Here is a 23,759-nt window from a genome sequence, read left to right as displayed (position 1 = left end):
TTGACTAGATGTAACAGCAACTGGGCAATTTGTTGTCCCATCTGTGCTCACATAGCCTACACAGAGTCCAATTCACCTCACTTGCAAGTCTTTGGACTGTGGGGGGAAACCAGACACGGGGAGAACATGCAAACTCCATACAGAAAGGACCCGGACCGCTCCACCTGGGAATCAAACCCAGGACCTTCTTGCTGTGAGGCGACAGTGCTACCCACTGAGCCACTGTGCCGCCTTGACTGCATGTTAAACTCTAGATATTTTGCATCAAGCGTAAAGATAATCTCATAATAACTACACTAATGTTGTAAGGATCAGCTTTAATATACAGAGCGCATCTCTATTAATCTTGATTAGCATGTTTAGTAATAAACTGTTCGCTATGAACTCGGTTTAACATCTATATTCTAAATGCTGAACTAGTTCTGCTCAATGTGTTTATGTTCCTCTTACTGTTCTACACTGCCAAGTTCATCATATTACACTGTTGTTATTAAATAAAGCACAAAGACGTGTTATTATGACATCTGGGATGTGTTTATATTCTGATGGGACGCTGCAGGCTTGTAGGTTAACTCTTGACGAATGATGGTTATCAGTTTAAAGAAATTTGCATCCTTACTAAACATTAGGCAAAAATACTAGGACTTTAAAAACAAAAAAGTTTAATTAGTGAGCAAACTGTCAATGTAAAATAAATGTTCTAGAAGAACAGTGTATTGATAGACCTGATATGGCAGCCCAATAACCAAGACTGTTGAAAACATTCAGTTGTTTTGGTCAGCAGTTACAATTGTAATTGTAGCATGGTATATCTAGAATCTGAAGGCTCTAGAACAACAGGTAGATCATTTGAGTGCCACACATATAAAGCACGTTATATGTAAGGGTTATTTAAAAGAGTAGCCCACATCTTACTGACACTTTTCATGTATTAATATACTATTTATATTTGTACACTTAAAACTACATGAAAGCAAAAAGAAAAATCCTCTCCCGCAATAACAAAGTAGCCTCATTTTTAGAGAAAACAGTGACACAGCAGAGTTTGTTTAGAGCTGGTTTTGGAAGCCAAAAATAGGCGCAAAACTGACAACCACCAATTACCCAAACCTTAATAATCAGAACATCTGATTACAGAACATCTAGATGCTGAATTGCAAGATTTCCATCCATTTCCTACTTTTGTACAAGCCTCCCTCATTTGCATATGCCAAAGGATATGAGGTGTATTTGCATCTCATGTAAATGTCAGTTTTCAAACACTTTAGTGTGACAATTAAAAGACCAATCTCTCAAACTGGAGAAGCTGTTTCACAAACTAAATGCTAGATTGGACAGCTTATCTATCATGCACACAATAACCCTTTCAGTAATTTATTTCCAAATATGTTACATACATTTATTAAGGGACTACTGATTAACAGGCAAATCTGCATACTGTGTCATCTATCATGTATTATAGAGTATCTTCAAGTTTTGATCTGACATGTATTTTATTTTGGTAATATGGGTATGGGTTATAAGATTATTATGGGTGAACAACAATAAAGCAAGGTCATGTTACAGAATGGCAGCAGTCAAAAGAATTGGGTAATGAGCCGCTCGGGTGGCACAGCAGTCTAAAGCACCAACACGCTGCTGAGATCCAAAGCTCTCGAGTTTAAATCTCTGCTGTGCTATCAACCTGGCTGGGCACCCAAAAATCACAAACAGCAGTGACTCCATACACTATACTGGCATGTGTGACCATCTGTTACTAAGTAAGGACAGGTGTGATGCAGCTGTGTAGGAAATTTGACATGATTAGAATGAGGTATGTTGAATAAATGAGATTGTTATTTATTCTGTTTATTCTACTTAACAGTGGAAGCTGCAAATATAACAAATGTAGAGGTTGAGAAATCCAGGTAATCCTTATGACCTCAGAGGAAATCCTCTCAAGCCAACTGCAGACGTGTGTGTGTGTGTGTGTGTGTGTGTGTGTGTGTGTGCATTTACAATGGTCTTGTGCATACCAGTCACTGTAAAAACATGCACATACCCAGACACAGTAACATACCTGCACACACACACACACACACACACACTAAACAGAATAAATTCACATGGTGTGTGTATGGCAGTAGGTCACTTAAATGTCTCTACTACAAGAAGGTAAATAATAACCATATGGTGCTTTAAACACACACACATACACAAAACAAGACAGACATGGCAACTTCTCCATAGAGACCACAGAAACAAATCAGCAGATTATCAACAAATCAGATTACCTCTTTAAGATTGTAGAACAGGTAAAGTCATGCATGTCTGTGCTAGTACAGTGTAAGTAAAGAGAGAGAATAGTCCCATTAATAATGGAGTTATAACATAACATCTGCTCAAACACAATCATTCCAAACTAAAACTACAATCGTGAAGAAATGAAAATGTCACTGAACGTTTTTACAGGAAGAATACTGGAGCAGCACCCTTAGTTAACGTAGTTTCATTAGCTTTTACAGATGTAGTGCTATTGTTTTTTATTTGTAATAAAAAAAGTGAACCGAGTTGTTTACATTTAAAAATGTTTACTCCAACCACCACATTACTTTTTTTACTCTTTGATTTTGACATGTCAGCTCGTCATGTTAGAAAATATAATGTGTAATCTCTAGGACTCTAGAACCCCCCCAAAAAACCCCGCAACCTCCCCGGCTCTGTGTACCTTCGCACAGAAACCACTGCGAAAGCTCTTGACAAGCTAAAATAATACACACAACATTGTGCACATCACACATGCGCTACAATTTTGCTGATTGAAATATTTACTTCAAAAAGATAGAACTTACGCTTCGCTTCATAAGAATTGACTCCTGAATCACTTACAGCGATATTGTGAACAGAGCATCTCCCACTACACACCTCTCTAAAAGACTCACACACGTCCTATAACAGCAGGCACTGTGTTTGTCTCCGATTTATCTCGACTGTTAGCCCTAATTTTAAGTTTTGCTAGCCAACGGTCCTTTTTTCAGACTGAGTTGGATAACAATAAACGTGCATGTGTGCGTGGTCAGCGAGGTTGAAAAATGAATTGCTTTAATTTTAGAAGTAAAAAATAAATCTCGTAATGTCATTCCCCCTGGACAGTTCCCCCCCCCCCCCCCCCAACACACACAGGTTGAAAACCCCTGACTTAAGAGTGTTTGAATAAAACAAAGGCACAAGCATAAAAAACACAAAATCATAAGTTTATTCCTGGTGTCATTTTTATTCTAATGTATTTTGCACTTTGACCTGTATCCACAAATAATTAACCGGACAATTATGTTTTAATGATTAATAACAGATATCTACCGTATACAGTATATATGCACACACACTTTACTTGATTATACGACTGCTACAGGTGAAATAAACGTGTCTAAAAACACACCATGACTCAAAGGATTTCCTGTTATTTGCTTAATGTGCAAACTCTCTTTTTTTGCTGGACTTAGTTTGTAATCCGAGTTAATCTACATGTGAGCAGAATGAGAACTTCAGAGCTTTATTCCTTCACTAAGTGCTTCTGGCTCAGATTCAGAAGACACAGGTCCTCTCACGCTTCCAGCGCAGTACAAAAACACTCGATGACGTAACAGTGACCAGTTTCCTGTTGCAGGTGGGGCTTGAGAAAGTGAACAGCATGGGGTGAGTGTGACTGGATTGTGGGGGCACACGAACGTCATCGGGTTAGAACTGTGTGTGTGAATCAGTTCCTGAGTGCGAGCTGGGACTTGAACAAAGTCCTGTTAGACTTATCTGACACATAAATGACATAAAACAACATTTATAAAGAGAGAAGTTTAAAAAGCTTTAGGCAGTGGCAGCTGTGATGTTAAGGTACTGGACTACTAATCATCAGAAGATTCCTGGTTTAAGCCACAGATGCTGTTAACCCTCAATTGCTTGGATTGTATACAGTCACAACTGTAAGTCGTTTTGGATAAAAGCGTTGCTAAATGCCATAAATGTAAAAGAGAATGTCTTAAATTAAGATTTCTAAGCAATAAGCTAAAAAAAAAAAAAAATTGATCGTCATTAGATAAATCTTATAATTATTTCACAACAAATAACATATAAAAAAGGCAAGAAAAGGCAAAAAAACAAGTCTTACTATTAACTGCAAGAAAAAAAACTACAGATACAATAATGCACCACAAACTGTCACTAAATCAGTTTTCATCTGCCTTAGTGTTGTGTAAATCAGTGGTCCCTAACCACCAGGCGGTGAACTTGTACCGGTCCATGGGTCAGTTATTACCGGGCTGTACAGAAATGATAAATAATTAGAGATCCCTACAAGAGCAATTAAATTTCCAATACTCTTCGGGGTGTTATTGTCGCTTATCACCACTAGGTGGGAGCCGCATCTCGTTGCAGCATAAAAAGCTCAGGCTTCACACTGATTTTCCATTCTATAGTTATTCTATATTAAATCCTCCTGACCGCGCCGGTGCGTGAAATTATATCTTATATGAAACCGGTCCGTGCTGCAAAAAGGTTGGGGACCGTTGGTGTAAATCACAACACTAGGATTAACCAGTTCACAGCTGTCCATTAAAAATGTCGCTTGAGAATGACGCTGGAGAGCTCTCTCTTTTTCACTCGAATTCAGACACTCGGTACGCATTCGCTACTTCTGTGTATAAATGTGCTACAGTTCTAACCCACACAGAAATTTTTTTTTAATGCTTTTATAGCATTTAACTCATTAACAACTAAAATATTACAAAATAAAATAACAAACTAAAACAGATTTGCGTCAGTGTGAAGTGCTGACTTGTTTTTTATAGCGTTTTACAAAACGTCCCAACTTTGTACTATAGATGTTCATAAAACACAACTACAATAAGTTTGTATTCATATGAAGACCAGCTGTATGGTAGGTACATCATTAAAACTGCCTTCAGGTACCTGATAAACCAGCAGTACAGAATATGCCCTGTTAAAGAACAAATACACTATATAGTCAGAAGTATGTGGACACCTGACCATGATTTATTGAATAGCCTATATCAAAATGTATCATTTTTGAGGTCAGACAGTGCTCGTTATCAATCAACATTTCAATCCATCCCAATGGTGTTTAATAGTAGAACTCATCACAGCATGTCTTTATTAAACTCTCTTTATGCAAAGGAGCGCAATCATCTGAAACAGGAAAGGGCCTTACCTAAGGAAATATTAGATTTTAAGAATGAACTTTACACACCTGTTAACAATGGGAGTGGTTAGAATGCCAGAAGACAATAATTGGGTTTTGGCCGTACAGTATAATCACCTCCATTATCATACAATGTCTTAAACTGAAAGTACTTTTTAGGTAAAGTAGGTCCTGTGCTTCAATTAAATCTGGAAACCACCTACAACAAAAACAATTGTTTTGTGTGACGTGTTGTGTGATCTCTCTTTCTTCTCTCCTAACCTTTCACTTGAAGCCCAGATAACCTAACCTGTCATTCGAAGCTAAATAAAGTTCATTGGAAAAGATGATCATGGTTGGAAGGGTTTAGGATAAAAGAGGAAAAAAGCAGCTAATTCATGAAATTCAAAGAAATCTCAGTCCATGGGAGGAAAAACAGGAAACCACAGTTAAATGTGCCCGGCCTTGAAGGGACAATGCATGGGAAACTGTTATATTACTGTGATGGACATAACCACTACTGCACTGACAAACACTAATACACTCACATTTACACACCTGTTAACAATGGGAGTGGTTAGAATGCCAGAAGACAATAATTGGGTTTTGGCCGTACAGTATAATCACCTCCATTATCATACAATGTTTTAAACTGAAAGTACTTTTTAGGTAAAACAGCTCCACCAAAACGTCCTGTGATTTAATTAAATCTGGAAACCACCTACAACCCCATAATGTTTATTTAAAAAAGTTTCCTGTCCTTTTCTGCCATGCCAATACAAACACTGCATATCTGCCTGTCAACTCCACTGTTTCAATTTAACCTCTGGTACTTACGTATATACTGGAAACATAGTCTGCTGGGAGCTGTCACACTAAAAAAGATCTGTTATGGTAACACTCCTCCTGAGCTTAACAGACCTGCTGTATCTGATAGAAAGAGAAGGATAGAAAGAGAAGGACATGGGAGTGTAGGCAACAGGAAAGCCTGGGTACTTCCTGTCGGTCTTTGAAAAGCAAGGTCCAGGAAAGGAGCATGCTTTGAGTTCACAGTTGTAAAACTAGAGGCGGTACTGATCAGTAAAGATATGTTTAAAGTTTTTTGGGATTTGAGTCGTGTATACAATATAAGCAAGTGAAATTATGCAAACCGCATTACCAGAAAAAGTTGGGGCATTTTGTAAAATGCAATAATAAAATAATCTGTGATTTTTTCAACCTTTATACAGTGATCAGCCAATACATTAAAACCACCTCCTTGTCTGTACACACACTGTCTATTTTATCAGCTCCACTTACCATATAGAAGCACTTTGTAGTTCTACAATTACTGACTGTAGTCCATCTGTTTCTCTACATACTTTTTTAGTCTGCTTTCACTCTGTTCTTCAATGGTCAGGACCCCACAGGACCACCACAGAGCAGGTATTATTTACGTGGTGGATGATTCTCAGCACTGGAGTTACAATGACATGGTGGTGGTGTGTTAGTGTGTGTTGTGCTAATATGAGTGGATCAGACACAGCAGCGCTGCTGGAGTTTTTAAATACTATGTCCACTCACTGTCCACTCTATTAGACCCTCCTACCTAGTTGGTCCACCTTGTAGATGTAAAGTCAGAGACGATCGCTCATCTATTGCTGCTGTTTGAGTTGGTCATCTTCTAGACCTTCATCAGTGGTCACAGGACGCTGCCCACGGGGCGCTGTTGGCTGGATGTTTTTGGTTGGTGGACTAATCTCAGTCCAGCAGGGACATTGAGGTGTTTAAAAACTTCATCAGCATTGCTGTGTCTTATCCACCAGCACAACACACACTAACACACCACCACCATGTCAGTGTCACTGCAGTGCTGAGAATCATCCACCATCTAAATAATACCTGCTCTGTGGGGGTCCTGTGGGGGTCCTGGCCATTAAAAACAGCATGACAGAGGGCTAACAAAGCATGCAGAGAAACAGATGGACTACAGTCAGTAATTGTAGAACTACAAAGTGCTTCTATATGGTAAGTGGAGCTGATAAAGTGAGTGTAGAAACAAGGAGGTGGTTTTATGTTATGACTGATCGATGTATAATGAACACAAGTAAATAGAAATGACTTTTAATGTTTTGGCCGTCCAACTTGATACTATTATATAAACAAATTCCGAATTTACAACACACTGCTTTGCAATGCCTGCACCACACATACAACTGTTGGGACAGAGGCAAAATAAGAGTGAAAAGTTTATAAAAGTGAAAAGTATTTAAGTTTCACTGTTGTAATACATTCATGGAATGTTCTCAGACGGATTGGAAGACCAGATAATCTAATCTGTCTGATTTGGAGTATCTACACAGAGCATCAAGTCACAGTCGTGACATAAAATGGACAAAAAACAGTTTAACACTGGCCTAGGTGTTAGGCAAGACTGCATTCTGTCACTAATCCTGTTCAACCTGTATGTTCAACACATAAAAAGAGAAGCGGGACTGGAGGAAGATGATCAAGGATTCAAGACTGGTGAAAGAAACAGTAATGATATTTAATATGTGGATGACACAACACTTACAGCGGGAAATCAGGGAAGTTAAAGATCAGAGTGAAAAGAAATAGGAATAAGAAGCTCAATAGGAAAAAATGGTGTGACAGGTGGAAAAAACATTAACTTTACCATAAATAAAAATCATATTAAAGTGGTGGACGACTTTTTCCTTTTTACATAAATTATTAACAGCATCCAAGAGTCAGAAAATACGACACAGACTGGCACTTGAGACAAGAAGAACAAAAGAACTGGAAAGGATCTTCAGCTGTAAAGACCTGTCTCTCCTAACAAAGATCAGAACTGTCTGGACTGTGGTCTTCTCTGTGGTTCTTTATGGATGTGAAAGCTGGACAATAAGGTCCTCTAAATACTTCAAAGCAAAAGAGCCTTAATCAAATACACTCTTCGGTCAGTTATCATTTTTAATTTGCTGCTTCCAATGACTGGAATCTGTTACAAAGAACTCTAAAACTACAAAACAAGGCGCCCATGTGGCACAGCGGGTTATTCCGCTTGCACACCAGCGCCGAGATTCTGAACGCCTCGGTTCGAAACTCGGTGTTGCCACCGGTCGGCTGGGTGCCATCTAACAGGCATAATTGGCAGTGCTTGCAGCAGATACTAATAGGTCACCGTATCTGCAGGGCGGGGGCCGGACTATGTGTGGGTGGGTGGTTGAGATGCCTGTGCAGAATGCATGGGCGAGAAGAGGAGGGCTGTGCACGTGTCTGAAGAGTACAGCGACGTGCTCTCCTCGGTTGCAATCTGGTATCTCTCAGAAGCGGAAGTTTCATGAATTCATGAAATTCAAAGAAATCTCAGTCCATGGGGGGCAAAGCAGGAAACCACAGTTAAATGTGCCCGGCCTTGAAGGGACAATGCATGGGAAACTGTTATATTACTGTGATGGACATAACCACTACTGCACTGACAAACACTAATACACTCACATGTACACCGATTAGGCATAACATTATGACCACCTTCCTGATATTGTGTTGGTCCCCCTTTTGCTGCCTCATATGCAACAAACTGCAATGCACTATGTATTCTGACACCTTTCTATCAGAACCAGCATTAACTTCTTCAGCAATTTGAGCTACAGTAGCTCGTCTGTTGGATCAGACCACACGGACCAGCCTTCGCTCCCCCACGTGCATCAATGAGCCCTGGCCACCCATGACCCTGTCGCCGGTTTACCACTGTTCCTGTCTTGGACCACTTATGATAGATACTGACCACTGCAGACCAGGAACACCCCATAAGAGCTGCAGTTTTGGAGATGCTCTGACCCGGTTGTCTAGCCATCACAATTTGGCCCTCGTCAAACTCACTTAAATCCTTACGCTCGCCCATTTAAATCATTTAAATCCTTACGCTAGCTTCTAACATCAACTTACAGGATAAAATTTTCACTTGCTGCCTAATATATCCCCCCCACTAACAGGTGCCGTGGAGAAGAGATAATCAGTGTTATTCACTTCACCTGTCAGTGGTCATGATGTTATGCCTCGTCGGTGTACATGCACACACATACAAAGTAATGCATACTGGGTAATAATTTGTTATGCCAATATGATGAAAGCAGTGATGTTTCTAAATCATCTGGGGGGGCACAGACTGGGGCCAGTTTTATTTTTGGGGCCCAGTTACATCAGATCTTTTAATTATCCAAATATTACACAATTTTACCCAATGCACTGTGGTAATTAAGGGGCAAAATCATTTTCTGCTTAGTAATTTAGTAATGCATCTTTTCAGTTGCCTTTTAATACATGCATTAAAGATTGTTCCCTGTTTTAGACAGAATTTCCAAATGTGTCCACTACGAATGTGTGAAGGTGCATTACAAATCAGTCATTATCTGTAATGATCTTATTAAAACACTCTTACTGTGCCACTCTTAATCTCAATCGGAACTCAAGTATCAGCCGGTGAGAATCAATTTAAATGACATTTTTTTAAACTGACAGCGTTCATTAATAAAAATAATGAATTGGTTTTGACTAATTGATCGTTGACCTCTCTGATTCTAATCACAGACTGTACATACAGTTAACACGTCGCTTTCCAGAACCATCAGTGGACGCAGAGAAGAAACAAGAGTAGAGGATATTACAAATAAGTAAAAGCCGTATTTATATAATGTATTAACCAAACAGAATCTCATGAACCGTTCGTGTAAATTGCTTTAGCTCCAGAACAAACAATAAAGTGTCTGGTGTTTTACAGTATGGTGAGAATTATTTGTCTGCTTGGCTTCAATATAATTTGATTTGGCTTTAAGCACACACAGACCGTTTGGCTCACACAGTAGCCAGAGCATGTGTGTGCGGCTCATTCTCTCACAGGTCAGGAGTTTAGACGGCTCAATCTGGACATTAGCACAGATTTTCCTCACCAACAGAACAGCTTCATATTCATGTGGCTTTAAGGATCTAGGTAAGGTACGAGACGAGTGCTTCGCTTATTATTAATAGACTTGATTAAACTGGCTGGACTATACTGATCAGAACTATATGAAATGAATATAATACAATTGTTATTATTACTATTATTTTATGTTCTTTCCTGTGTATGTGTATGCATGTGAGTAGCTTCGTGTCTGCGCCTGCCTGCATGAATGTGTTCATTTTTATGCCTGATATTTGCTTAATCTGTACTGTACTAGATCTATAAGGCTAATGTTTAATTTTTAATTTCATTTCATGTTCTACCACTGCTTTATCCTGGTCAGGGTCACGGTGGATACCCAGACAGGATGCACCCCCCCAGACATGTCTGTATAAAGACACCCAACCAGCCGATAGCACCTCTGGGGATTCGAATTCCAGCCATAGTGGGCAATGGACTAGCGTAATTTATTGCTGCGCCACCGGAGTGCCATGAGCTTGTCATTGTTAATAAGTAATATTAGTCTATGCTACACAAAATGTTTGTCCTACACCTTTTTGCTCCAAACTAAGGGAACAAACATGTGTTGACTGAACATTTGTGGTAAAAGAAAAGGTGTGAAATATTTTACTAAATATTATTGCTTCAGAAACACAGAATAAATAAATTATTTAAAGGCGCCCAGGTGGCTCAGCGGGATATTCCGCTAGCACACCAGGGCCAAGATTCTGAACTACTCAGTTCGAAACTCGGCATTGCCACCGGTCGGCTGAGCGCCATATAGTGGGCATAATTGGCAGTGCCTGTAGCAGAGTTGGGCGGGATGACCGGACTATGTGGGTGGGGTCTTCAAACACTGTGTAAGGACCCTGATTGGCAGATAGAGAGGCGCCTGTGAAGAATGCAAAGGTGAAACAGGGTTCCACTAAGGGCTGCGTGCAAATCGGAGGAGGCGTGAGCAGCAATATACCCACCTCGACTGCAATCAAGGATCCACCAGCAGCGGAAGACAAACTGACTACACTAAATTGGAAGAAAATGCATAAATAAAATTGAAAAAATAATTACCCCAGCAGAAAGAAAATGTTGTGCCATTACTTTTTCCACTATTACATTATTGATATTGCTGACCTTTACCCTCTACGAAATATTAATGCTTTAGTCATGAAAATGTACTAATGATACTACTGAAGGATGACTAGTCATTAGAGATGGAAGGATCGATCGGCTATGTATCGAAATCGGCCGATTTTTAATCAAAATATGCGATCGGCGATCGGTCGATATTTCCTAAATTCAGCAGATCCGATCGCGTGATATATAAAGATCACTTCCATGTTAAGCTTAACAGCTCAGTGGATTGATCCAGACTTTGAGCTACAAAGCGCCAACCATCGCATCACCATTCATCAACCATCGCATTTCACAACCTAAAATAACATCATTAACGTTGTGCATCATACATACGATGCAATTTTGCTGATTGAAATATTTACTTTAAAAAGATAATTCAACCCGATCCCATCTGAGTCGATTCTATGAGCACATTATATAAATTCGTGGTTCACTTTGGTAAATCGTGAGCGGTTCTTACTTTTGATGTAGATGAGAACAGAAAACGTTACAGAGCCAATCAGAGGCAAAAGTTTATTAATTACTAAATTCGTTAGTTCAGGATCATCTGCTCTGACTGACAGAAAACTTTTAGCTCCACAGTCGGAACGAGTCTGACGGTCGGTTACAGATCTGTGGTAATAGCAGTTTAATGAAGCTTTTTAATTGAGCTTTTTAATGTAAGAGAGTCACACAAAATGTTCTGTAGTAGCTGGTGTTTATTTAAAACCACGACATTAATTAATAACAGTAAACACGGAGAGATAACTGTGAAGAGAAACTTACGCTTCGCATAAAATGAATCGACTCATGAATCACTTATATCGATACTGTGAACAGAGCGTCTCTCTTAAAGGCACACACACGTCAATGCTTCTGTCAGCGGTTTATCTTCACTGTTCGTCCTGTTTTTAAGGTTTTTTCAGACTGAACTGAATAACATCTAACGTGCGTGTGTGCGTGTGAATGAAATATGAAATATGTCTCCTGTGGGTGAAAAAATTAATTGCTTTAGTTTTAGAAGTAAAAAAAAATCTCGCAATGCCACACCCCCCCCAGACAAGTACTCGCCCAACCTCCCCCGCCCCCCGGGGGGCGCGCCCCACAGGTTGAAAACCCCTAGTCTAAAAATAATCATTACAGTATTGGCTGTATTTGTTTGATTTACTTTGAATATTTACTGCTAATTTTGCACTAAAAATTGCCCCCCCCCCCCCCGGAATCGTGCCAAAACCCCCGATCGGTACATCTCTACTAGTCATTGTAGTCGTGTGCAAAGAGTCCACTGAGGCAAACCTTGTTGAAAAACTGCGGTGTCAGCAATCCAACCCCTTATACCTCATATCCTGCTCTTACACAACTGACCATGTATTAATGGCATGGTGATACTGTTAGTTTAATAGTACTTTAAGATTTAGTTTGGCTACTCATCAATAACCCCCGTTTAAAAACAGAGTAGCAGTGCGAGCTGCACTATTAAACACACCGTGTGTAGAAGAAGAAACAGGGAGGTGATTTTGCTGAAGCACAGGAGTGATGTCATGAATGACCTGCACGGGTGATGTAATAGAGAAACTATTTAGTGTTGGGGAGTACAGGAGGTTAGCAGGGAGGATCAAATTCTGTTTCTCTCTCTCTATCTCTCTCTCTCACACACACATTGCCTAAGGGAGAGCTATCCAGTGAAATACAAACATTACAAAAGGAAATTAATCTAGATCTGATCAAAAATGCACTACAAAAATGAGAAATAACCAATGACATCAGACAAAGTGGAGAACAACAAGAAGGAACATGAACATCTCCACAAGTCTAGAGGCTTTACTTAATTAAATTACAGCAGGGACAATGTCCCTCTGTTCAACGTGGGAAATGATACCTCTCTAGCTCACTCTTTCTTACATACATTACCACACACACACTTACAGAGAGAGAGAGAGAGAGAGAGAAAGAGAGAGAGAGAGAGAGAGAGAGAGAAAGAGAGAGAGAGAAAGAGACAGCCTTTACCCACCCTACTAATGCAATAAGATGAGAGGAGATGACATGAGACCAGCAGCAGGTGCAAGATGGGAAAGAGGATACCAGCCAGATGCTTTACTTCTTGATCCTCACAATTTCTCATATGGGGCTAAATAAACATAACATAAATAAAGCCGAAATCTTCTAGCATAGAATATCGTCACTGTCCGATGAAAAACACGAATCTCCAAACAATTTTCAGGAAAAGGAAAAAAACTTTTCCCCCTGACATTAAGGTTGCAAACAAAACACAGTTAACGCAAATTAGATACAATTCAGCACAGAAATAAAAATATAACTTTATCAGGTCGTCAGTCCGTCGGTTTCACAATGAGTAAAATGGACTTATGTGTATTGTAGACAGCAAACGGGGACATGCGCGGATTTCTTTTGGTGAATTCCAAAGAGCACGTCCATCTTCCTGCACAGCCTGTTTTAGCACGAGCAAAGTCTAATATTACTACACTAGACTATACCTGGTCTAAATCAGCACATTTAATCTAGCAGCCAATGGAAATACTCGTTAAAGAGATTGCATGATTTTTCATCTTTTCATTGGTCATTTTGATATCAGCTGCTATGGACAGACAAGAGATTTATACCCACAATCAACACATGTAAAAAAGTGAAAACCGCTAAAAGTGGAGATACGTGTTTTTCATCGGACAGCGACGATATGTAATTTTATATCACGGTAAAGCTGCTCATGTTACAGCTCCCTGCTTTATGTAATGTGGATCTGATCTAAATGTATAATCTACTGCAACAAGGTTCCTTCCCTTTTTTTAAATTACGGTACCCGTTTTATTTAATTTGTTTAGGGTCGTGTCAGGTCTGGTACCAGAATTACCCTGGACAGGGCACCAATCTAACCCAGAGCTAGCATATGGTGGGCTAACATTAAAGACTGCTGCACCACTCAAGCGCCAAAGCACAAGTTGATGTTGTGAATTTTAGCATCTGAGTCTGTGGGTAAAACTAGTGTCACGTTCTCATCATTTAGAGGCAGAGAAAGGCACTACTGTGTGTGTGTGAGACTGATGTTTTAAGCGAGACCATTCATGCCTCTGATGAGAGTGCTATGTAAATTTGATTACAAAAAGGCACAATGTTAGCACTAATAGGTCCAATCTTTAATATGACATTTAATGTCATATTTAAACTAGTACTGGGGAACCCTGGATCCCAGTGGTAATGGGCCAGTAATTTACTGCTGCACCTTACCCAGAGCGCCTCCAACGGTTGATGGAATGTAAATAGAAAAGATATCATGACTTTCACAACAGTTTATGGACCAAATGCCAGTAAAAACATTAAAATGTCTGCATCTATAATAAGAACATTTAGCTACGGATTCTTTATATTATTTATGTATTTTAATGCTTTGATGGAAAATCAAGCATTTGTAATGGAAAAAAATTATTTTGCAACTCGAGGTAGAATGTTCGGTTTTGATTTTTGTAGCTTTGACAGCTAACAGACAAAGAATAAAACATTAGGATCAGCAAGAACGGTTTAAGTCTAGTTAAGTTATCGGAGGCTAAAATCTGTCTGTTTCTAAGAGGTCTGCCTTTTCTGGCAAAATAAACAAGACAATTACATAAAAATACTGTTAACCAAGAATCTTTGGCTTTGCTCTATGGGTTAACAATACAGAAAGAGCATCAACTCAAGCATTGCATTTTTGTATTGCTGCATTTAAGCACAGTGTGCAGGAAGGGAAATAACGAATTGTCTATAACGAATACACACACCTACAGTGCAGAAACACTATTTTACCAAACTTGCTACATAAAAGATATTCAAACGAATAGAACCAACAAAGCTAATTTGGTTAGGTGCTGAGACATTCTGGGTGGTGGTGGCTTAGTGGTTAAGGTACTGGATTATTAAATAGAAGGCTGCTTTAAGCCCCGCCACAGCCAAGCTGCAAGCTCTTAAACAAAGCCCTTCAGCCCTTAGTTTCTTAGATTGCATTCCTTCAGTTGTAAGTCGCTTTGAAGAAAGGCTCTGCCAAATAGCTAGGCTAAATGTAAATGTTAGTTGTGGATAATATAATGAAGTAATTTTAAGATCTTGTAACTTGCGTGAGGAGAACAGCACATGCTTACAGGAGCTTTAAACACTCAGGCACTTTCAATAACATTTCTAGCCACCAGATACGCTGTATGGTTATGCGGTGAAAAACAAGTGGACACCAGACCATGAGCTTGTTGGTCATTGTTGGTTTATCCTTTAAAGGTCTTTAATGGGGTTAAGTGAAGATTATTTATATTGAACTTGTTATCATGTCTTTATGGAGTGTACTTTGAGCGCATCTGCACAGTCATGTTGGAGCAGGAATGGGCCTTCTACAAACTGATGTACAAGACGTTGTATGATTGATCTTACATACTTTTATAGTGTCATATAGTGCACCTTATTGCTAACCAGTCAACTGCTAGCAAACTACACAAATTAACTAACTAATTAATCACAGTTACGAAAGTGCTTCAGGCATTTTCAATTCTATCATGTTGGCATAAAAACAAATGCTCCTAACGTCTGGTGGCATTATTTTGCTGGTCTAAAATACATTTTAGTCATACTGTATATGTGATGCACAACTGCTAATCAATGGTATTGCTATTGTAATTTTACTCGCTGATGAAAAGCTGCTGTGACTGCATCTTTAGAATGACGCAACATAAAAGAATGCATTGTTACTAAAGCTGTAGCATAAAGATAATTCCACACTTTAGAAAACACAGTAAAAAGTAATGCAGAACATTAAAACCACAGGACTTCAACTCACAAATTTTCCCTTTTGAAGGGCCAAATCTGTAAAGGGCCAAATATTGCAATTTTCAGGTGTCATTGTCTAATAAATGTTTTTAGGAATTCAGTGTTTATTAAAAAAAAAAAAAAAAAAAAAGTTTATGGCACCCAGGTGGCGCAGCAGGATATTCCGCTAGCACACCAGTGCCGAGATTCTGAACTCCTCAGTTCAAAACTCTGTGTTCCCATCGGTCGGCTGGGTGTCATCTAGCGCAGCGATTCTCAACTGGTGGGTCCCGGGCTGAGACCAGTTGAGAACCCCTGATCTAGCGGGTATAATTGGCAGTGCCTGCAGCAGACACGGTTCTGCTAGGGCAGAATGGCCGGACCATGTGGGTGGGGTCTTCAAACGCTGTGTAAGGACCCTGATTGGCAGATAGAGAGGCGCCTGTGCAGAGCGCATAGGTGAAAAAGGGTTTCGGTGAGGTCAGGGTTAGGGACCTGGCATGACCTAGACCAATATAAGGTGGTTAAAAATGCAAAAAAAACCAGAAGAAACATTCTTGATATTCTTGCATGTGATAATGACAGATATGCTACAGACAGTAACAGGTACAGTAAGTTTAAAAACTAAAATATTTTCTGCTCTGTACTGTTGTTTTTGCTGCAACACATTCAAACACACCCATATGTGTTGGCTGAGTTGTTACTGTACAATCTGTGTCCCTATCACAGCTGACAATTAAAAATTTGTCTGGCCTATGATAAGACTCCTCATGTACCATGTTGTTGCAAGGCTAAACCCTCAAAGCAGGCTGAGCTTACAGGGTTCGTAATAGATGCTTCAGTACAATAGCTGGGACACAGGAAACAGACAATACGTTTGTGTTTGTGCGCTTCTAGGGCCACAATCGTCCTCCATTCAGAATAAGCTCTGCACAATCTCTCTTTTCTTCTGCTGACACAGAGATGCTTTCTACTTTCAGTGTATTTACATGTTTCATGTTGGAATGTATGAGTGTGAGCTAATTCTAATCAGAAACTCATTTTCCCAGCCCACTGAGGACCTTCAGTATGGGCTTTCACAAACTTTCTTCACAAACACATTATTCAACCATCTTACAGCAATTGTTTATCTGACGGTGCTTTTGTAAAAACTGAGAGCTTGGCAGCTAAAAAAAACAGCTGTAAAGACTTTGCCTCTGTGTACACAGCACAGGCTCAACAAACCACAACAGATATTCAGTCAAAAAATCTAAAGTTTATCTGTTAATGCAACAGAACCACCAGCGTTCATGTCATGAAACAATCCTTTATGTTAGTTATAGGTTAACTGGTTAAACATTAACATCACCAGTGAAACCATGAGCACATCAGAATACCCAATATGCTCTGTGCTATACTGCAGTACTTCTCTGTTATACTGGAGAATCAATTAATAATACAGAGAAGAGACACAGTGTGTGTGTGTGTGTGTGTGTGTGTGTGTGTGTGTGTGTGTGTGTGTGTGTGTGTGTGTGTGTGTGTGTGTAAGGATTCCATTTCTTTGACAAAGGGCCTGCATGGTGTCCATTTCTGTATCTTGGCAACCTGTTAGGAAACTGGACGACATGAACACACGTGTGATTGATAAGCCGTTCCCCTCTGTAGCCACATTTCCCAATAATCTATAAATAATCCGACTAATTGCTCAATTAGAGTACACCTTAATCTGAATACACTAGTCTAATTGAGGCCTTTCCGAATACAATTTCTATCCAACTGAATGGGATGGGTAATATTTTAAATAATGAGTTAAATAGGAGGATAATAGCAATATAAACACCTGTATCCCATTACATACCTAATGGGAAATGTGGTATTTATGCCATAACAAAGGTTTACAAAATCCAACATTGTGGGGGTGAATAACTGATCTGCAGAAGAGACAAAGTTTACGCTTTAAACTTAAAAATTTACATTTACACTTTCAGCATTTAGCAGACACCTTTATCCAAAGCGACTTACAGTACAGTTACAGTGTACAATCTGAGCAATTGAGGGTTAAGGGCCTTGCTCAAGGGCCCAACAGCAGCAACCTGACAGTGGTGGGGCTTGAACCGGCAACCTTCTGATTACTAGTCCAGTACCCTAACCACTAGGCTTAAATAGTTTAAAATAGGAGGATGGACAGCCATAAAGCTTGCACTCACAAGTTGTTCAGACGTGTATTTGAGTAAATGAAAGAAAATGTTCTTTATGTTCACAACCAATAAAGCAAATTAAAAACAGATACTCTTGACTCCATCCCCTTTATGTGAAGTGAACATGAAGTACGTTTTTCTGAGTATGGCATCATTTTAAAGCAATTAAAAAAACAAGCACAGCAGCTGAAAATGTAGGTAGGATGGTAAGATGCTGCTGCTCCTCTTACTCTGACAGGACTCGTGTGATGCTCGTTGTCATGGTAACGTGTACACTAAGTGGTACTCCACACATGTGCATTGTTTTGGATTACTTGTGGCGTGCATGTAAAGATTCTCATCAGATTTCAGACATATTAACACCTCAGTCTTGATCTATCATTAGAATAAATTCAGTCGAATTGGAGAGTTGGAGAATGTTTGTAAACCTAATTTAGACTTCAGTTTAGGTCATTGAGAATAACTGTTACACACCTACACACACTTACACAAGAGCGTGTACGTGTGTGTCTCCATTTATTAGAGGTTTCGCAATAAACTGACCTCATCAGGCAATTTTTTCTTTTTACGTACCGCTGAGAGAGACAGAGAGACAGAGAGCGAGACGAAGCTGCCAGTTTTAGATACAAATTGAGGTTAAATGCTAAAATATGTGTTAACTGGATAACTTGAGAATGAAAGGGCACTTGTAGCTTAGTGGTTAAGGTTCGAGACTAGTAATCAGAAGGCTGCTGGTTCAAGCCCCACCACTGGTAAACTGTCACAACTATGAGTTGCTTTTGAAAAAAAAGCGTCAGCTAAATGCTGAGAATGTGAAGGATTAACGATTCAGTATTATTTGGATTTGGTCATGCCACTCACTAACCCCTCATGTTGTAATGTTTATATTTTTATACATATACTAGAACGCTAATGCTTCTTTGATGACTTCACTTCACCCTATTCACACAGAAAAGAAAGTACTGCAGAGTAGGAAAAGTAGATGGACCTGGTCAAGACATGGATCCATTCCTAAACGAACACAATGCAAAACTGACTTACACATTATTTAAGGCAGATGACTAAAATATCAGCCCCATAACGAGACAACAAGAAAGTTTAAACTCAAACAAATATACAAAAAAAAGAAATGTCTTCTGTTTGGTTTAGGTGTTTACTATACACATTTCTAAATTCCTTTAACTGATAAACAACAGTCATTATTAGGCGATGTTCCATCTACTAACAGGCATAAAAGCGTTCCATTAAAATATGAAACACATTATCGTATATTAAGCCAACAAGGATTTATGCTGTATCGAACAGAAAGAGCAGTAATGTACCCTGGTAATACGAACACATATTTTAAGTGCTGAATACGCTTATTTAAAAGAAGGGATAGGAAAAGGATCTTAATGCTTAATCTATGACAATATGCTGAGTCCTTCCTTAATACCATGCCAGGACACAAAATGTCCCATCATTTCTGTTAAGAAATAATGTTACAAACTCATGCTGAGCTCCAGGTTTTATAATACTACGTACAATCTGTCTACCAAAAGGTCCTTGCTCATGGACATAAAATCCCCCATTTATTATTTAAATCCATAACAGCTTCTCTGGTTGACTTAGAACCCAAGTGTGCTCTCCTGAGCAGGATGCATCTGACAGCTGGGACGCAGCATTCAGCATAACGGTGTGTGAAACGTCACAACTTTGATCGCTCGCTTATTGTTGACGTGCATTTTTGGACGTGGTATAGTGAAACCCCTCATCACTTCTCGCGTGTGTTTTCGTGACAAAACGTAGTTTGGGAGACCAGACAGACTCATCTGCGATTCCTCCTGATGGTAAATTGTGTAGTGTAAAACCCCCGATCGCCGATCAGTCGTGTAGTGTGAAATACACAATGACTGAAAAGACTCCCGAGTGCAAGAGATCCAGTTGTGTAGTGTGAACTGTACAGCGATCTGAACTACTTTAAAGTCGTGTAGTGTGAACTTGGCATAAGGCTTCTGAGCAAGGCCCTCAACCCTCAATTACTTGCATTGTATACTGAAAATGTAAATCTATTCAATACCTACTTTTGATGGCAGTGCAGTAAATAATAAGTATTGCATTCATGGCTCAGATTTTTGCTTTTTTTGTTTATTGCTGATTTGGGAAGATGAAGAAGAAACATTTGATACAATAAAGATCTGCTAGCGTGTTAGATTTGCACCGTTCTTTAAACTGATTAAGCTACATTTTTCTTATCAAACACACTGGTAAATGCTGAAAATGTAAATGTAAATGTACTGGGGTAATGTGGACGTTTTATATTTACTTCAGAAATATTTTAGCTTGTAGCTGTTTCATATTCAGGATTCTTTAGTCAATCCACTGCTTACAATAAGTTTTAAAATGTTGTTTAATGTTGGACCAGCTTTGCAGACACACACACACAGGCCCCAAACAGACTGAACTCAGACTTGTTTGTAGTGACTTTTAACTGTTATTACCTGTGCCTACAGTCCTGGGTGATTTTATCCCCACCACCAGCAGTACACAATATAAAGTCAGTGAAGCTTCACAGTGGAGTTTCCCTCTCTGTCTGATAGCTGTGTGAAAATAAAGCCAAAGCTTTCAGACTGACATGCAAGGACATGTTAAAAAAGATTCTCACTCTGCCCTTAAGCTGAAAATGACTCTGATTTATCCGTTTCCTCCAGGATTCTGACAGATGAGGAATGATGGCCGGATTTCGTAAAGAAGCCTCGTCGTCAATATAAAATATAAAAAGCCTTCTACATACTCCATAACTGACTAGCACGACTCAAGTGTTAGCGATAAACACCGCACACTACACACTGCAATGGAAACTGAAGTTCGCGAGCGGTCAGAAAACATAGCTGTGAACTCCAAAACTTGGCAGCTACAGTGAAAAGTTCCACTAACAGTTTATGTAAAATGACAGTGTAGTTTGCATGCTAGTGTGGCCAGAAATGACCTCACTGTTCAACAAGCCGCTGAGGGAATAAACAAAGTTAAAGTGGTTAAGGCTAAGCATTATAACAATATGGCGTAGTTAATGTGTTAAATGACTTAAATATGCACTTTAGCGATAATTGTGGGTATTGAACATATTTGTTGAGCAAATGGAAATTACCTAGTCAGATTTTCAGAGGTAGAAATAAACCTAGGTAGAGGCCCAGAGGTCATTTTGATGCTGATCAAAATAAAATAAAACAGTATTTTATTTCAAAATGTAAAAAACGGTACAAAATGTACTATTAATAAATAGCAAAAAGGTGCCCAGGTGGCGCAGCGAGATATTCCGCTTGCACACCAGCACCGAGTTTCTGAACTCCTCGGTTCGAAACTCGGTGTTGCCACCAGTCAGCTGGGTGTCATCTGGTGGGCATAATTGGCAGATACTAATTGGCCACCATATCTGCAGGGTGGGGGCCGGACTATGTGTGGGTGGGTGGGTCTTCATACGCTGTGTAAGGACCCTGATTGGCGGAAGAGACGCCTGTGCAGAATGCATGGGCGAGAAGAGGAGGGCTGTGCACGTGTCGAAAGAGGCGTGTACAGCGACGTGCTCTCCTCGGATGCAATCTGAGACAAACTGAGTGCGCTAAATCGGGAGGAAAATGGGGAGAAAATGCATAAAAAAAATATATTTATAAATAGATAGCAAAAAATAAGTCCTATAGAATAAATATCATATAAAAAGATTGTAATTTAATCAGATTGAAACATTTAAATCTAAATATTAAAATATAAATTATTTAAAGTGCTAATCCTTGACATCAAGAAATGCACAAATCCAATTCTGAGTGCTGATATCAGGGCAGATACTGGCCTAAAAAGTGCAGCATCAATATTGGTTTAGTGTTAATGCATTTTCCACCAACCACCAACTCATTGGGAGGTTTTAACTTGTGTGATGTTGACTTAAACTACACAGATTATGCATGTAAACATAAGACATAAACTACATGTGTGATGCATTAAAGAGAAAAATACAATATATTATGTCTTGCCAATATATCGAGCCACCGTGATCTGTCTGAACTGCTTCTGTGCATCTACAAGTCTTTGGAACTGACCTGATGGTCTGGAACGTCATAACAGTGAAGAGCTCCAGTCGAAAAGTCCAACTGGGTTAAAGTTTGAGGACTGGCAATGCCGAAGCATATATGATGTTGATGATTAATTGTTTACTCAGAAGACCATTCAGTGACCCTTTATGTTCTGTGAACTGGGGCATTTAACTGTAAGAGAGCATCCCCATCCAATTAAAGATTTTCCATTATGTTGTTGAGGCAGTCAGTCAACATCTGTATATCAGTCAATCAGTCAGTCTGTCGCATCACAGCAAGAAGGTCCTGGGTTCGATCCCCAGGTGGGGCGATCCGGGTCCTTGTTTGCATGTTCTCTGCGTGTCTGTGTGGGTTTCCTCCCACAGTCCAAAGACGTGCAAGTGGGGTAAAATGGAGACACAAAATTGTCCATGACTGTGTTTGACATTAACTACAGTTTCTGTCATGAATGTAACCAAACATAAAGTTAAAATCCTAATAAACAATAATAAATATCAGTCAGTCAACAACGTTTGTCAGGAAAACTGTAACATATCTATAGATCATCAAGTGATATATACTATAGTCAAAAGTGTGCAGACACCTGACTATGAGTTTGTTAGACATCTCATTCCAACCCCTTCTGTATGTGGAGATTTGTGCCCATTCAGTCAAAGAAAATTTGTGAGGTCAGGCACTGATGTTAAACAAGAAGGCGTTCTAATTCATCCCGAATATGTTTAATAGGGTTGAGGTCAGGCCTCTGTGCAGGCTACTTGATTTTGTCCACATCAGACATCAGACTGTCCAAACCAAGTCTTTATTTTTACAATTAGGCGTAGTTTGAAATTGACGTTCTAATTCATCCCAAAGATGCTTCTGCAGGCTACTAAAGTTCATCCACATCAGACTTGTCAAACCAAGTCTTTATGTCAAACCAAGTCTTTATGTCAAACCAAGTCTTTATGTCAAACTAAGTCTTTATGTCAAACTAAGTCTTTATGTCAAACTAAGTCTTTATGTCAAACTAAGTCTTTATGTCAAACTAAGTCTTTATGTCAAACCAAGTCTTTATGTCAAACCAAGTCTTTATGTCAAACTAAGTCTTTATGTCAAACTAAGTCTTTATTTTTGCAAGGAGGCGTAGTTTGAAATTGACGTTCTAATTCATCCCGAAGATGTTCAATAGGATTGAGGTCAGGCCTCTGTACAAGGTACTAGATTTAATCCACATCAGACTTGTCAAACCAAGTCTTTATGGTCAAACTAAGTCTTTATTTTTGCAAGGAGGCATAGTTTGAAACTGACGTTCTAATTCATCCTGAAGATGTTCAGTAGGGTTGAGGTCAGGCTTCTGTACAAGGTACTAGGTTTCATCCACATCAGACTTGTCAAACCAAGTCTTTATGGTCAAACTAAGTCTTTATTTTTGCAAGGAGGCATAGTTTGAAACTGACGTTCTAATTCATCCTGAAGATGTTCAGTAGGGTTGAGGTCAGGCTTCTGTACAAGGTACTAGGTTTCATCCATGTCAGACTTGTCAAACC

At 39.3% G+C, this 23,759-nt stretch overlaps 1 protein-coding gene across 1 annotated transcript in view; it reads right to left on the bottom strand.

Moving 5' to 3' along the window:
- The window catches only part of zmp:0000001200 (dedicator of cytokinesis protein 9), a 122,687-nt gene that overhangs the window by 97,805 nt on the left and 1,123 nt on the right, over positions 1 to 23,759 (bottom strand). The gene's annotated exons all lie outside the window — the stretch shown is intronic.

The sequence above is a fragment of the Trichomycterus rosablanca genome, chromosome 12 (assembly GCF_030014385.1).
Source record: "Trichomycterus rosablanca isolate fTriRos1 chromosome 12, fTriRos1.hap1, whole genome shotgun sequence".
Lineage (NCBI taxonomy): Eukaryota > Metazoa > Chordata > Actinopteri > Siluriformes > Trichomycteridae > Trichomycterus > Trichomycterus rosablanca.
The sequence above is the reverse complement of the archived record's forward strand: the minus strand, read 5'-3'. Positions and strand labels throughout refer to the sequence as shown.